Source organism: Ochotona curzoniae, unplaced genomic scaffold (genome assembly GCF_017591425.1).
Source record: "Ochotona curzoniae isolate NIBS_2020 unplaced genomic scaffold, NIBS_Ocur_1.0 contig_3190, whole genome shotgun sequence".
NCBI classification, from domain to species: Eukaryota; Metazoa; Chordata; class Mammalia; order Lagomorpha; family Ochotonidae; genus Ochotona; species Ochotona curzoniae.
In genome coordinates, this window is record NW_024465751.1 from 2,866,898 (window position 1) to 2,879,889 (window position 12,992).

Below are 12,992 nucleotides of genomic sequence, written 5' to 3' on the forward strand. Positions count from 1 at the left end.
AAACACTCTCCATACTGATTTCCATAGTCCTTCATTCATTTTTTATAGGATTGTTTGTTTTGCAGCCATTCAGCTTCTGCATCTTTGTAAATTCTAAATATTATTCCCCTATCACTTGTGTGTCCCGTCCAGCAGAACAGTCAACAGGGGTCGCAACCAACCTAGGAGAGAATGAAGGGGACAAGAGACACGAAGAATGGACAGCAAGACAGGATGTCTGATCAAGCTGTCAGTTTATTGATTTTAATTGAGGGTTTTTATATTCTTCAGTAACTAAGGCTCAGGGAGGAAAGGAGAAACTGGGATGCAAGCCATGGTCTCAAGACCGATTGTTCTTGAGCAGCCACCATATCAACAATAGTAACCAGCATATCAACAATAGCATAGGTAATCGGTAACAGGATGTCGGCAGGTACAGCATAAATCACATTCTGAAACAGTTGCTAGAAACAACTGCGTGTGATTAGTTTCATAAATTCTTTCCCAAGCATCTCGCCAGCCGGGGGTTTTCCACTGGCCCATAGTTCTATATTCAAAATGGCTTCAGTGTGGCTACAGTACACGGCTCCTGACAGTCGTGTAGTATGCGGAAATTTTCTCCCATTCTGTTGGTTGCTTCTCATTGTTGACAAGAAGCTTTATAACAAGTTTTAAAATTCTTTATCCGCCATTTTCTCTATGTATTCTTCAGTTAACTCTGAGGGTGGCAGAGGCTTTTGCTCCTTTGCAGGGGAGGCATTAGTAAAATTCACTGAGCCTCTGTTTCTTCTTTTGCTCCTGATCCTTGTACTTCTGGCTGGCAGCTTCTCTTCCTTAGGGTAGCTTTCCAAGCTGTGTCACCACAGGTCTACAGATCAGTTTTACTGATTTCATTTCATATCCAGCTCTTTGTTTGCTGTTATTTGTGCCAACCTGTCCACCGAGTCTCATTCTCAGGCTCTTGTGCTAAACTTTTATCATGGTCTCCGTAACCTCAGCTCCTGGCTCTCCCTCTCCACCCCCAGTGGTATTGTGCTGCAGCCACCCTGTTGCCTGCACAGACTTTCTCCCACTTCTGTTTTGGGCATTGCCGAGGATTAGGGAGACGTCATCTGTCCTAAATTACTGGTTTTTCAGCAGTGCTGGTCTTGCTGGATGTGCTGGCTGTTAGGTTTAAGGGCCCCAGCCGGCTCTGTTTTATATGGAACCTGTCAGATGCTAAGTCAGTACTGTTTTCCCTGTGTTACCATTGCAATATACTGATTGCATTGATCCAGAGTTCGCTCCTTTACTTAGTGCTTATATAGCTCACTGTTGTTCCTCTGGTCACATAACTTTGGCTTCAATACACAAAATGGCACTTGATAGCATTGGTGGGGTTCTGGATCAGTTGGCCACCAGGTCTGTGGGCCACTGGGACTTATTTTGGGTGGAATCTATAGAATGCAAAGTTGGTAATGTTTTCCCTGTGTGACCAATGCACTGGGCTGACCATGAGTTCACTCCCTGCTTAGTGCATGCACGTCTCACTGGTGTACCTCCAGTCCTGCAGCCTTCTCCCCTACCCCCTATACAAAATGGTGTCTGACATGACACTGGTGGGGCCCTAGACTGTGAAATCCACCTTGTTCCTGCATCGCCTGCCTGGGGTGTTCTGCTCTGTCTGTCCATGATCACATCAGACAAATCAGTAGGACAGACAGTTCTTTGCCTGCATTAACCTTCTACGCTCTCAGTGAACTCCTTCTTCCCACCTGGCTGCCAGTGGAGCTCTGGCCACTGGATGAGCTGTGATTGCCGGTTGCTGACTGCCACATTATCTGGTCACTACAGCACTGCTCTGTTGTTTCTGCCACTTCACCGTGTCTCTGAGTCTCCAGGTGTCCTCCTGCCATCAGCCTTGTACTCTTGTGTCTCCTGGAGTCTGCCCTCTGCTCTATCCCAGCTAATCATTCTTCGTTGTTTAAACTTGTCCTCACCCTGTATGGCATTCTTGCCAGAACTGTGTGCGCATGCTTTTAACAAAAACGTATGTGTTTATGTAAAGGCAAAGTAGCAGTATTGCATGTGTATGTTTGTGTGTGAATGTGTGCATGTGTTTGTGAGAGAGAAGAAGAGATGAAACTTACATCCACTTGATTTACTTCCCAATCACCTACAATAGCTGGGTTAGGCCCGGATAAAACTGGGAAGTCATAGCTCCATTTGGACCTCTTATGAGGAAGTCAGGGGTGTAAGAACATGGGGGCCATCATTTTCCACTTTCTCAGGCACTGTAACAGAGGGAGCTGGATCAGCACTTGAACCAGCACTTTGAGATGGGATGCAAGAGTCACAAGTGGCAGGTTAACCCATTCTCTCATAACACTGGCTCCTGAATATATACTCTTACAGTTGATTTGGGGTTATTCCCCAAAGCAGTAAATTTTTCTCTGCTCTGAATCTGGCCAGACTTGCTTGTTTTGGCCAATAGGAGAGTGGCAAGCATTATGTGAGCAGAGACAGGAATGTGAAGAAGCCTGGTGCCCCAGGTAAAGTCTCCATTATCCAGACCATCACTACTGAGGCCAGGATATGCCCATCCCTGCAGAGCACCTGACTGACAGAAGGCAGCTCACTCAAGACCAGCACAGGCACTGCCTTACTGAGATTAGTCTAAATTGTCTCCCTACAGGAGAAGATTTAATTCAGCAGTTGAGATTTTAAGATACTAAAAGTACTTAGTGATGCATCCCCTAATCATTATTACTAATGATCACTGTAGCTAGCTAGAGAAACACTCCTATATAAAAACTACAAGAAGAGCTATAATTTGTCAAAATTTTAATGTGTGCCAGTGCCATGCTAAGTGCTTTCCACACAGTTTCTGACATAAAGATCACAACAACCATGAGCCAATCAGGATGAGCATCCCCTTTGTTTTTGTATGAGGAACCTGAAGCTTAGACGGGTAAAATAGAGGAGGGTTGAAAAGTCAGAACAGTGGTAATGGCCTTGATATTTGAATTCAGAGCTGTCTACCTCACAACCAAACCTCTTAGCCACAGTTTCCAAAGTCAACTGAAGGGCAAGCTGAGGGTGCAAAAGGACCTTTGGGCTACATGGATTTAGAGGCAATTACTGTATCCTGCCAATTTGTCTTACAAAAACAAATGTCAGGTTCCCCAGAGGAAGAGTCATGCTTTCCATCTGTTTCCCATTCCTTAGAGCATGCCAGTAGATTTTCTATTCATTCTCCTTGGATAGGCTAGAAACTGAATCACAATCACGATGCAGTTGTCTTTCTCTAAAAAATGACTATTGACTGCTAATATTGATGCTCATGTTTCCCAAAAAAAGATATCTCTTATGTGAGATATATAATATGGAATATTTGCAAAATTTCTCTGAGAAATGGTTGCCTATAAATTATGCCATCATGGCATTTAATGTAGCTAGTAAGTGAGAGTAAAATCTGCCTGAAATAAAGAAATAGAGTTATGGTTATATATTATCATTGCTAATCACATTTACCTTGAGTTTTTATGGTAGGGTGAGGAGCAGTAATTAAAAATTATGGATACGTGCTTTAAAATTTTTTAATGTTTACATAGTTGATCAGGGTGGGAATGGTCGAGGATTAGGGGAAAGTGGATGAGTACCTGGAATGGGGAATGGCCACCAAAATGTCATCCCAGGATCACTTATGTGCAGCATGATTCGAGGGTTCTGCTCATGTGGTTTCAGTAGGTCTGAAATGCTGTCAGTCTCACTGATCCAAGGATGAGAAAATACTTCCAAAGCCCAGTGGCTAACATAGTCGAACTTAGAGCCTCCATTCACTGAGATATTTGCTGTCAACACTTGGCTGGGGTAATTGGCCAATTTGTTCTGTTCTCCCTCTCCTATGGTACCACATGTCCCCTGCAGGATCCAGTGGACTGCCATATCCTTCACGTGCATCTGGCTATGCAATACACAGCTACTGAGGAGGCCCAGTTCTGACACATACTCCACAAATCCTACCATTCTCCCCATGATTACAGTTCTGAGTGCAGCTTTTCAGTTTAGGGGAATCTCCAAAGAGACTTCATCTGAAATGATCCTAAACCTAACTCTTATGTGTGTTTGCCAGTATGAGTGAGATCTGGCTTAGTCCGTCACCCACATCAACCTATGCACACACTGGTAGTTGCAATTACTGGGTCGGTTCTATCTCTAGCCTCATCTCTTACCTAAACCAATGGATGCTGTGGCCCAGCCCAACCCAACCTACTATACACTCAGGCCTCAAGTGTACTAGGAGGAGCTGTAGCCTAGTCAGAGTGACCCCCAGTGATCCCCAGTAACCCCCAGCATGCCTGTCCTCAGCCCTGGTTCCTGTGCCTGACAGCATGTGCAGCAGACTGGTCCTGTCTGTCTTACATCCCATTAAGCTATCATATATGTCAATGGATATTTGAGACCTAGTTCAACTGATTGACCCCACTATTCAGCGCACACTGATGCCAGCGTGTACTACAGCCTACCTAACCAGGCCTGCCCCCAACCTTGGTTCACATGCTCACCTGTGAGAGTTGCAACCCATCAGAGAGGTGTCTACAGTTTCCCTGATGGGTCCATTCCAAGTCCTGGATCTTATACTCTGTAGGTGGTTCTGCAGCCAGCTTGATGGGATGTGCCCCAGTCCAAGCACTTTCCAGCCTATTCTTAGGCCAAGCCCAACTAGTCTGTACTTGCTCTGGCTCATGTGTTCACCAGTGGATACAGTCAGTTAGCCCAGCCTGGTTCTCATCCTGACCAGCAAACATGGAGGCTAATAGGTATTGTAGCCATGCCCAGTCTGGTCTGTCCACAGTTCCAGTTCTCATGCTTGCCAGTAGCAGAAGTGGCCCAGCAGGGTGCTGGTGGATGCAGTAGCCCAGTCTGGCATGTCCCGCTTTATATCTGCATTTAACAGCAGGTGCTGAACCTGGCCCAGGCTGGTTTGCCCCCATCCCAGCTCATGCCGATGCCTTCTACAGGCTAGCCCAGCACAGACAGCACCCAGTCCCGCCCTAATGTGACCTGGCTGGTGTTGTGCATGACTCAGCTGTCCTGTACCCTGTTCTGGCTCTTAAATCTACCAGTGGTTGCTATGAACTGGTCTAGCTTGGTTCATACCCAGACCTGACCCACGCTTATACCTGATGTTACCATAACCTGGTCTGGCCTGGGCTGCTCCTAGCCTTGCTTCTTGTGCTCATTTGCAGGAACTGTGTCCTGCCACAGTCTCAACTCTCACTGGGTTCTACAGCCTAGCCCTGCTCAGTCTACTCCCTACCTGGTAGGTGTAATAGATGGGCAAACTGGTAGGTGTGATAAATGGGCCTGGCATGACCCACACTAGCATACTTCCTGCACATGACCTGGCCCATCCTAGCTCCCCCTGCCTCCAGAACCAACCTGCATACTTGCTGATGGTTGGACCTACCTTGCCCAGACTAAACAACACCCAGTCCTGAATCATATGCTTACCAACAGGAGCTACTGCCCACCCGGGGACTTTCCCAAGTTCTTCCACTAGGGCTCACTCCCAGACCCAGATCTCACACATGCTAGCAGGTGCTAGGCTTGCCTCACCAGCCCTCTTAGTATGAGCTGGTGGATGTGGCAGCCTAGCTCATCGCTTACCATGTTCTTGGGTGTGCCTGTGGTTGATGCAGTCTGGATCTACCTGGCCTGTTTCCAACCCCAGTACTCATGAATGTCAGAAGCTTCCATGATCAGGCCTAGCTCAGCCTGTTACTCTCCCCAGCTATTAAGCACAACAGTAGAAATTGCAGTTCCACAGGGTTGGACCCACATATCCTCCCCAGAATCTGCCCCCATACCTGATGGTCCTGTGTGCTGGTTAGTGTCATGGTCAAGCCTGACATCACCTGTGCCCTGTTCTGACTTTTACTGGCAGGTGCTATGATGTAGTCCTGTCAAGTAGGTCCCAGCCCTAGCTTTAATGTGCATCAATGAGTGGTGGTCAGCAGTGGTTGATGCTAACTAGCCCAGTTCATGCGTCCCATGTGGGCTGATGCATTGGTGTGACCCTTAATGGTCCTGCAGTTTCTCCCTCCAAACTGCGTGGTTTCAACACCCTTGCTTACTTGTAAGTACAGTGGCTTTGTTGATGGAAGTCTCTCAGTAGTCATTCCTCACCTGCAGCATACTCCCTCAGCAGTCTTCCTTCCCACACATCCTCTTACCCCCTTCCCTTGGCAATCCACAGTCCCTGCGCCCAGGACCACATGGATTCCCTAGCCTGTTCTTCCCAATCCACAGTCTTCCAGTGGAGTGGTGTGCTGGCCTGGAATTCTACTCGCCCACTAAGGTCATAAGCTCCTGGCATGTATGCTGGCCTGGGACCTTAACCCTCTGCCCACTCAAGTTCCAACTCCATTCAAAGTTCCTAAATCTGATGCACCCAGCTCCCAGGTGCAGGGTGGAAACAGGAGTGCATGTGTTTGTGTTTGCACACATGCATTCATGTGCAATTCTGCCACTTTTTCTCTGTCTCTATTCCTTGTTTTATGGATCAGAAGAGTCCCTGAAGTAACAGACCTGGAAAAGCACCTTCTGGTCTGAAGCCCAGGGCTCTGGAGTGAGCTGGAGAGAGGGGGAAAGGAAGCTGCAGCAGCTTGGAGATGGAGGAGGAAGAGGACAGGCTGCTCTGCCAGTTCTGTGTGGCTCGTGCTGCTCCAAGCTGTACTCTCAGGACTGAAGACTCACAACACATTGCTTGCCAGGCCATTATGGTGAGACAGAAGAAATATGAGTTTAATGGTTCAGTGATAAGGACATGGTCATGTTAGTAACAACAGATTTTCCCAAGTCTGAAAAACTTTGTGTTTGTTTCCCATGTAGAGGGAGGGTTTGTCTCCCAAGCCTCACTGTACTGCCCACATAGATGTTACTGAGTAGTAATCTCTTTGATGTTTAAAGCTCTCAGCAACATCTTTTTCCTTTCAAAAGGTTTGATTACATTGCACAAGACCTCACCCAACCTTTTATCCATAGTACTGATGATCCCCTTGGGCCTTATATGAGCTATGCACTTTTCTTTGAAAATTGGTATGAATTGGTTCCTGGGGCTCAGATCTCATGTTGGACCAACAAGCTCAATGTTGGTTCTCAAAGTGACTGCACACTATCCTTCAATCATATTTCTAATGTAAAAAATAAATTTGTGGTGGTCACTAGAGTTTCTAGGAAGCACACAATGAATAAATTCACTACATTTGTTATACATTGTTAGTTTTAAAAATTAGTAGAAATGTAATTAAAATATAAGTTTGTTCTGGTACCAAAAAGTTCAAAATCCACACATATGGGGGCCTTTAAAAAGGTCATGGAAAATTCATGTTATTAAAATTGTGCATATAGTTCAAAGTTTTTTTTCAAGCAAAGTAAACTTCTTTTAATTACATTTTTCAAGGACTTTTAAAGTATGCTTCTACAAATAACCAGCAGGAGGAAAATGTGATAGATTGAGTCAGATGCATCTGTTGACGTTACAGCTTACTACTCCTTATTTGGAAACAAGTGAGACCTGGATCCTAGAATCTGAGACTCTCTCAAATTCGATACTCACTGATATCAAGCCACTATTGAACTACATTTTATATCTAAATTCATAGCATCATGAGTGTTTGTTTTGTTTTTGTTTAATTGGCTTTCCTACCATTAATACTAAAATGATTTTTGTTACTAGTAGCTAAACGTGTGCTCATGAGACTCTGTAGGAGGATGACAGCTGCATGGTAGCTTTGCTTCTCAGTTGCCTACTTGCACTCTAAATAATCTATGATTTAGAGATCATCAGCCATTTCTACTGCTTTTAGTCTTATTAGCTACATGGCACCATACTTTCCTGTCTTAATACTGCATTACAGTGCTTTCTTTTTGAACCAATTACGTATTGTAACACTCAGGAGTCCAAATACAAACTCAGATTCTACCACATGTGGTCTTACATGCTCTCCTCTCTCTCCAGGTCCAGAGCAGTTTATTATTTTTTTTATGTCCTTTTGCAAGATGAAGTGTTTCATCTACAAGTTCTATTCCCACACGTTCCTCCCATCAGGGGATTTTCCAAATAGGTCACTAATCTGTTTAATATTTGAATCACAAATTGTGTCATTTGAAAACAGGGATAATTTGACTTCTTTCTAATGTATATCCCTTTGATTTCTTTTTCTTCATCTGAAACTGCTGGATTTGTATTGAATAATAATGGCAAGAGTTGGCTCCCTTATCTGGCCTGGATCTTAGTGGAAATTCTCCCAGCTTTTCCCCATTCAGTATTCTGCTGTGGATTTGTCATATATTACCTTGATGGTTTTGGCATATACATAATATTTTTAAAGTTCATATTTCTATCATGAAAGTGTGTTATATTTTGTAAAATGCTTTCCCTGCATCTACTAATGTAATCATATGGTTTTTATTCTTCATTTTATTGATTTGTCCATATTGAACCATCTATACATTGCTGGGCTAAATACCACTTGTTCTAGGTAGATTAATGTTTTTGATATGTTGCTAGGTTACTAGTTTACCAGTATTTTATTGAAGATTTTTGCATCATTTTTGCAGTTCATCAGATTTATTTTATCTGTGGTTCTCTCTCTCTCTCCCTCTCTCAGAGACCTAATTATCTTGAAAGTTAGATTTACAGAAAGAGAAGGAGAAATAGAGAGAGATCTTCCATCTGCTGATTGACTCCCTAGAGTGTTATATCAGCCAAAGCTGGGCCAGGCCAAAGCCAAAAGGCAGCAATGTTATGAGGTCACCTACAGGAGTGGTAAAGGTTGAAACACTGGAACCAACTTGTGCTGCTTTTCCAGGCAGAGAGTTGGAGCATAAATGTGGCTGTTGGAAGGAGAATAGCACTCCTATGGGCTGGAGGCAGCCCAGGCTGCTGCTTTACCTGGTCCTCCTTAGATAATGCTCTTGTTGTTTTCTATTTCTTTGGCCTTGGAATTAATATAATATTGGCTACCTAGAAAATTTTTGAAAGATTTCTTTCTATTTCCATTATTTTGAATAATTTAAAATAATTGAGATTAGCTCTTTCTTAAAACTGTGATAGCATTCAGCAGTGAAGCCACCCAGTACTGGGCTTTTTTTTTTTTTAAAGATTTATTTTTATTATTTTTTATTGGAAAGGCAGATATACAGAGAGGAGAGACAGAAAGGAAGATCTTCCGTCTGATGATTCACTCCCCAAGTGAGCGCAACGGGCCGATACTATGCCGATCCGAAGCCAGGAGCCTCTTCCGGGTCTCCCACGCGGGTGCAGGTTCCCAAAGCTTTGGGCCGTCCTCGACTGCTTTCCCAGGCCACAGGCAGGGAGCTGGAAGGGAAGCGGGGCTGCCGGGATTAGAACCGGCGCCCATATGGGATCCCGGGCGTGCAAGGGGAGGACCTTTAACCACTTGCGCCATTGCGCCGGGGCCATGGGCTTTTTTTTGATGTGAGGCTGTTTATTGCTAATACAATCTTAGTCTTGGTCATTAGTGTATTTAGGTTTTTTCATGTCTTCATGCCTCATTTTTGGTAAATTTTATGTCTCCATACTCTATCCATTTTTTTCTAGATGTGCTGGCATATGGCTACTAGTAACAATTCTTAATTATTATTTATATTTCTGTCATGTGCTTATAACATTTCTGACTTTATTAATTTTAGTCTTCTTGCCTCTCTCTCTTTTTTGGTTATTTGGACCACTGCTTTATCAATATTTTTTTTTTCAAAAAAAACCCCTCTTTATTGAAATTTTATGTAGGTTTTTTTTATTTCTATCTTTTTTTCTCTAATTTTATTAAAAATTTCCTGCTACTAATTTTGGGTGTGGTTCTAGTTTTCACAGGTCCTTATAATGCATCATAAGGTTATTTGATACATTTCCAATTTTTTTGGATGTAGGCATTAGATTGCTATGAACTTTCTTCTTGACATGGTATTTGCTCAATCCTATAACTCTTGATATGCTGTTTTTTTCATTTTCATTAATTTTTTTTGGAATTTTTATATTTCCCTTTTGATTTTGTCAGTGATCCACTGTTAATTCAAGTACATGTTATTGGACAAATACTCTGCACCGGAAGAGGGACCTGAGGTCTCTGCAAGAACCATGGTGGTGGTGGATACCCGAGATGATCTGCTGGGAATCTCTTGGGCTGACGGCTATTGGATCCCCACTTTGAACCATAGTAGTGCCCTGGATTACTTTTCAGAAAGAAGTAACCCTTTCTGTGACAGAGCATGTAATAACGAAGTGGTCAAAATGCAGAGACTAACATTAGAACACTTGAATCACATGGTTGCAGTTGAATTATCCTTTTACATGCTTGAGAGCCCATTGTTTTCATTGTTAGGAAGCAACAGCGGCAGTACCTCCCTCAGTTTCCACAGCTGATCATTACATCATTGCTGGAGTGATCTGTTAGGCACCAGGCTGGGATGGATTATAAACTCCGGAGTGTTTACTGCAGTGCATGGCATCCAGTCAGTATTCGATGAGGCTGTCACACTGTCACTACCACCCTTCCAAAGGGTATTGGTGGCATTTCAAAGATCATGAAGAACAAGAACAAGTCAAACCTAAAGTCAAAAAAAAAGAAGATCCAGTCCTGTTTTTCAGAGACAACGTGTGGATGTTTTACTCATAGACCTTGGACAAAAATTTCCACCTAAGTTTGTGCAGCAAAAATCTGGAGAAAAGCCTGTCCCAGTGGAGCAGTTCAAGAAGGAGGTGGAACCTGTGCTAAAAACTGAAAGCTGAGGAGAAGGAGCCCAGGAGGAATGCCCAGCCGACAGCGAGCACAAATGGTCCCCCTTAGAAGTGAGTAAGGCAGCAGTGTGTGCGGGATGCCAGGCAGCAGCAGGCTTTTAGTGTGTGAGAGCCGCTTATTGTGACCGGCTTGAGTTTCAGAGGTAACTTCGTGATACTGCTCTTTTGGATGGAATGCACTCCTTCTTTAAGGAAGATAATAGACCCAAATTGCTTTCTGGGTGGATATATATATTTTTCTCCTTAAAAAGAAATAAAAGTATTTGTTTATAACACTTCAAAACAAAAAAGAACATGTCATTCAGTTTCTATGTGTTTGCATATTTTCTGAAAGTTCTTTTGTTGTTAACTTCCAACTTTGATTCCACTGTTGTCAGAAATCACATATGGAATGATTTCCAATTTTGAAAATACAATTCTGGAAAGTTGGTTTATGGTCTAGTGTTTGGGTTATCCTAGAGAATGTTCCATACACTGATGAAAAGAATGTATCATCTACAACAATGGGATGACATGTGCTGCAGGTATCAATTAGATCCATTTGCTATAGGGTATAGATCTGTTGTTTCTTTACTGATTTTTCTTTTTTTGGTCAAGCTTATCTGTCCATTGATGAAAGTGAGAAGATGAAGTCCTCCTTATTATTGTATTGGAGTTTATGTCTCCATTTAGATCCATTAACATGTGTTTTATAAAACTGTGTACCCTTCAGAAATCAGACAAGATTGGCCATAACTTTTCAGCTCACTCTGATGTTAAAACAAATCTTTGAAAGTTAGAGATGGGTTTTGGCTCCCTTTACTGACTTTAGGAGAGGCCAGAAGGACAGGAAGTGGAGCTGGGCAGCAAGCAGGAGGCCAGTCTGTCAGTAGTGGCTCTATGTAGTGCTGTTCCATCAAGGAGACCCCACAGGCCAGTCCAGAATAAAATAGCATCTGATGGTGATGTGGCAAGCCAGGGGATCAGGTGAACAGCTGCTGTGATGTAAGGAAGCTTCTGAAGGGTCCTGTCTGCTCTGTCAAGAAGCAGGTCATTGGGAGAAGAAGCACCTTGGGAGGCCAAGAACTCCTGTAGGTTCCTAGCTAAAAAGCAAGCAAGCAAACAAACAAAACCTCCTGTTTCCACCTAGCTTCCATAGTTACCCATCACTATGGAGGGCATTGCACAGGGTCAGTGACATTACAGGTAAAGCTGTAAATCTCCTTGTAGACACCACCTATTTTGTCCTAGCCTCTTATCAGCTGGGTAACGGGAATCAATGAACAGTTTCCTCAAGGAGACCCACACCTTCATTAGGGTACTTCTTCCAGTACCTCAGGTAAAGGGATGGATAGGCCTGGGCCTCACGTGCACCTGGCCAGACCTAAGCCACCACCTAATTATCAAATTCCTCCTAACAATTTCTATTTACCTCTCCATCGCAATGTTGTCTCTGAATTTGGGTCCTCTAATGAATATTCTTTGTTTTGGACCTTATATATTGAATCTGTTTATTAGGTCTGCTTTCTCCAAACTTAAGATAGTAAAACTCTAGGTGGCTGTGCTCATGGAACCTCAGTAGCAACAGTTTCTGCTAGCTGGCCCTGCAGCCCCCTGGAGAAGCCATCTTCTGCTGTAACCCTGGCTTGGACATGGGCCCCTATTTTGGCCCTTTTTAGCTTGAAAATGCCTGGACAATCATTGTTCTAACCATTACAGCAGCTGAGGTATCCATTAGCAGAGGAAGAGTGAAGAAACCCGGGACTAGAAGCAGGCCAGACTAGCTCAATTCCACAGCTTCTTGCCAGCACACACACAGTGATAATCTAATGAGAGATCTTTTAAAGGTGACCTGGCATTTAATCCTTGCATATATTATGATTTTCTATTTATAAAAATTTTAAAAATTCACTCTAATGTGTTGTGATGAGAATCTCTTCTGATCATGTGTGTTTTGGGTTTTATATGCTTCTTGTATTTGGTGGTTCACATATTTGTCCAAATGGAAGCAATTTTCTGTTATTATTTTACCAAATAACCTTTTCTAGGCCACTGTTTTTTTCCTACAACTTCAAAATCTTCCAAGGCTCATATATTTTGTCATTTCATGGTATCCTATATATTCTAAACTGTTTTAGTCTTTATTTTTGCTTCCTCTTTTTGTCTGCCTAAGGTATTTTGAAAAACCAGTGTTCTAGATTAGAACTTTTTCTGCCTCACCAAGTCT

The 12,992-nt window shown here is 43.2% G+C and overlaps 1 pseudogene; it reads left to right on the forward strand.

Annotated features, from left to right (window-relative positions):
• The first annotated feature begins 10,126 nt into the window (after window positions 1–10,126).
• LOC121155948 lies at window positions 10,127–10,832 on the forward strand (annotated as a pseudogene).
• Window positions 10,833–12,992: the final 2,160 nt, after the last annotated feature.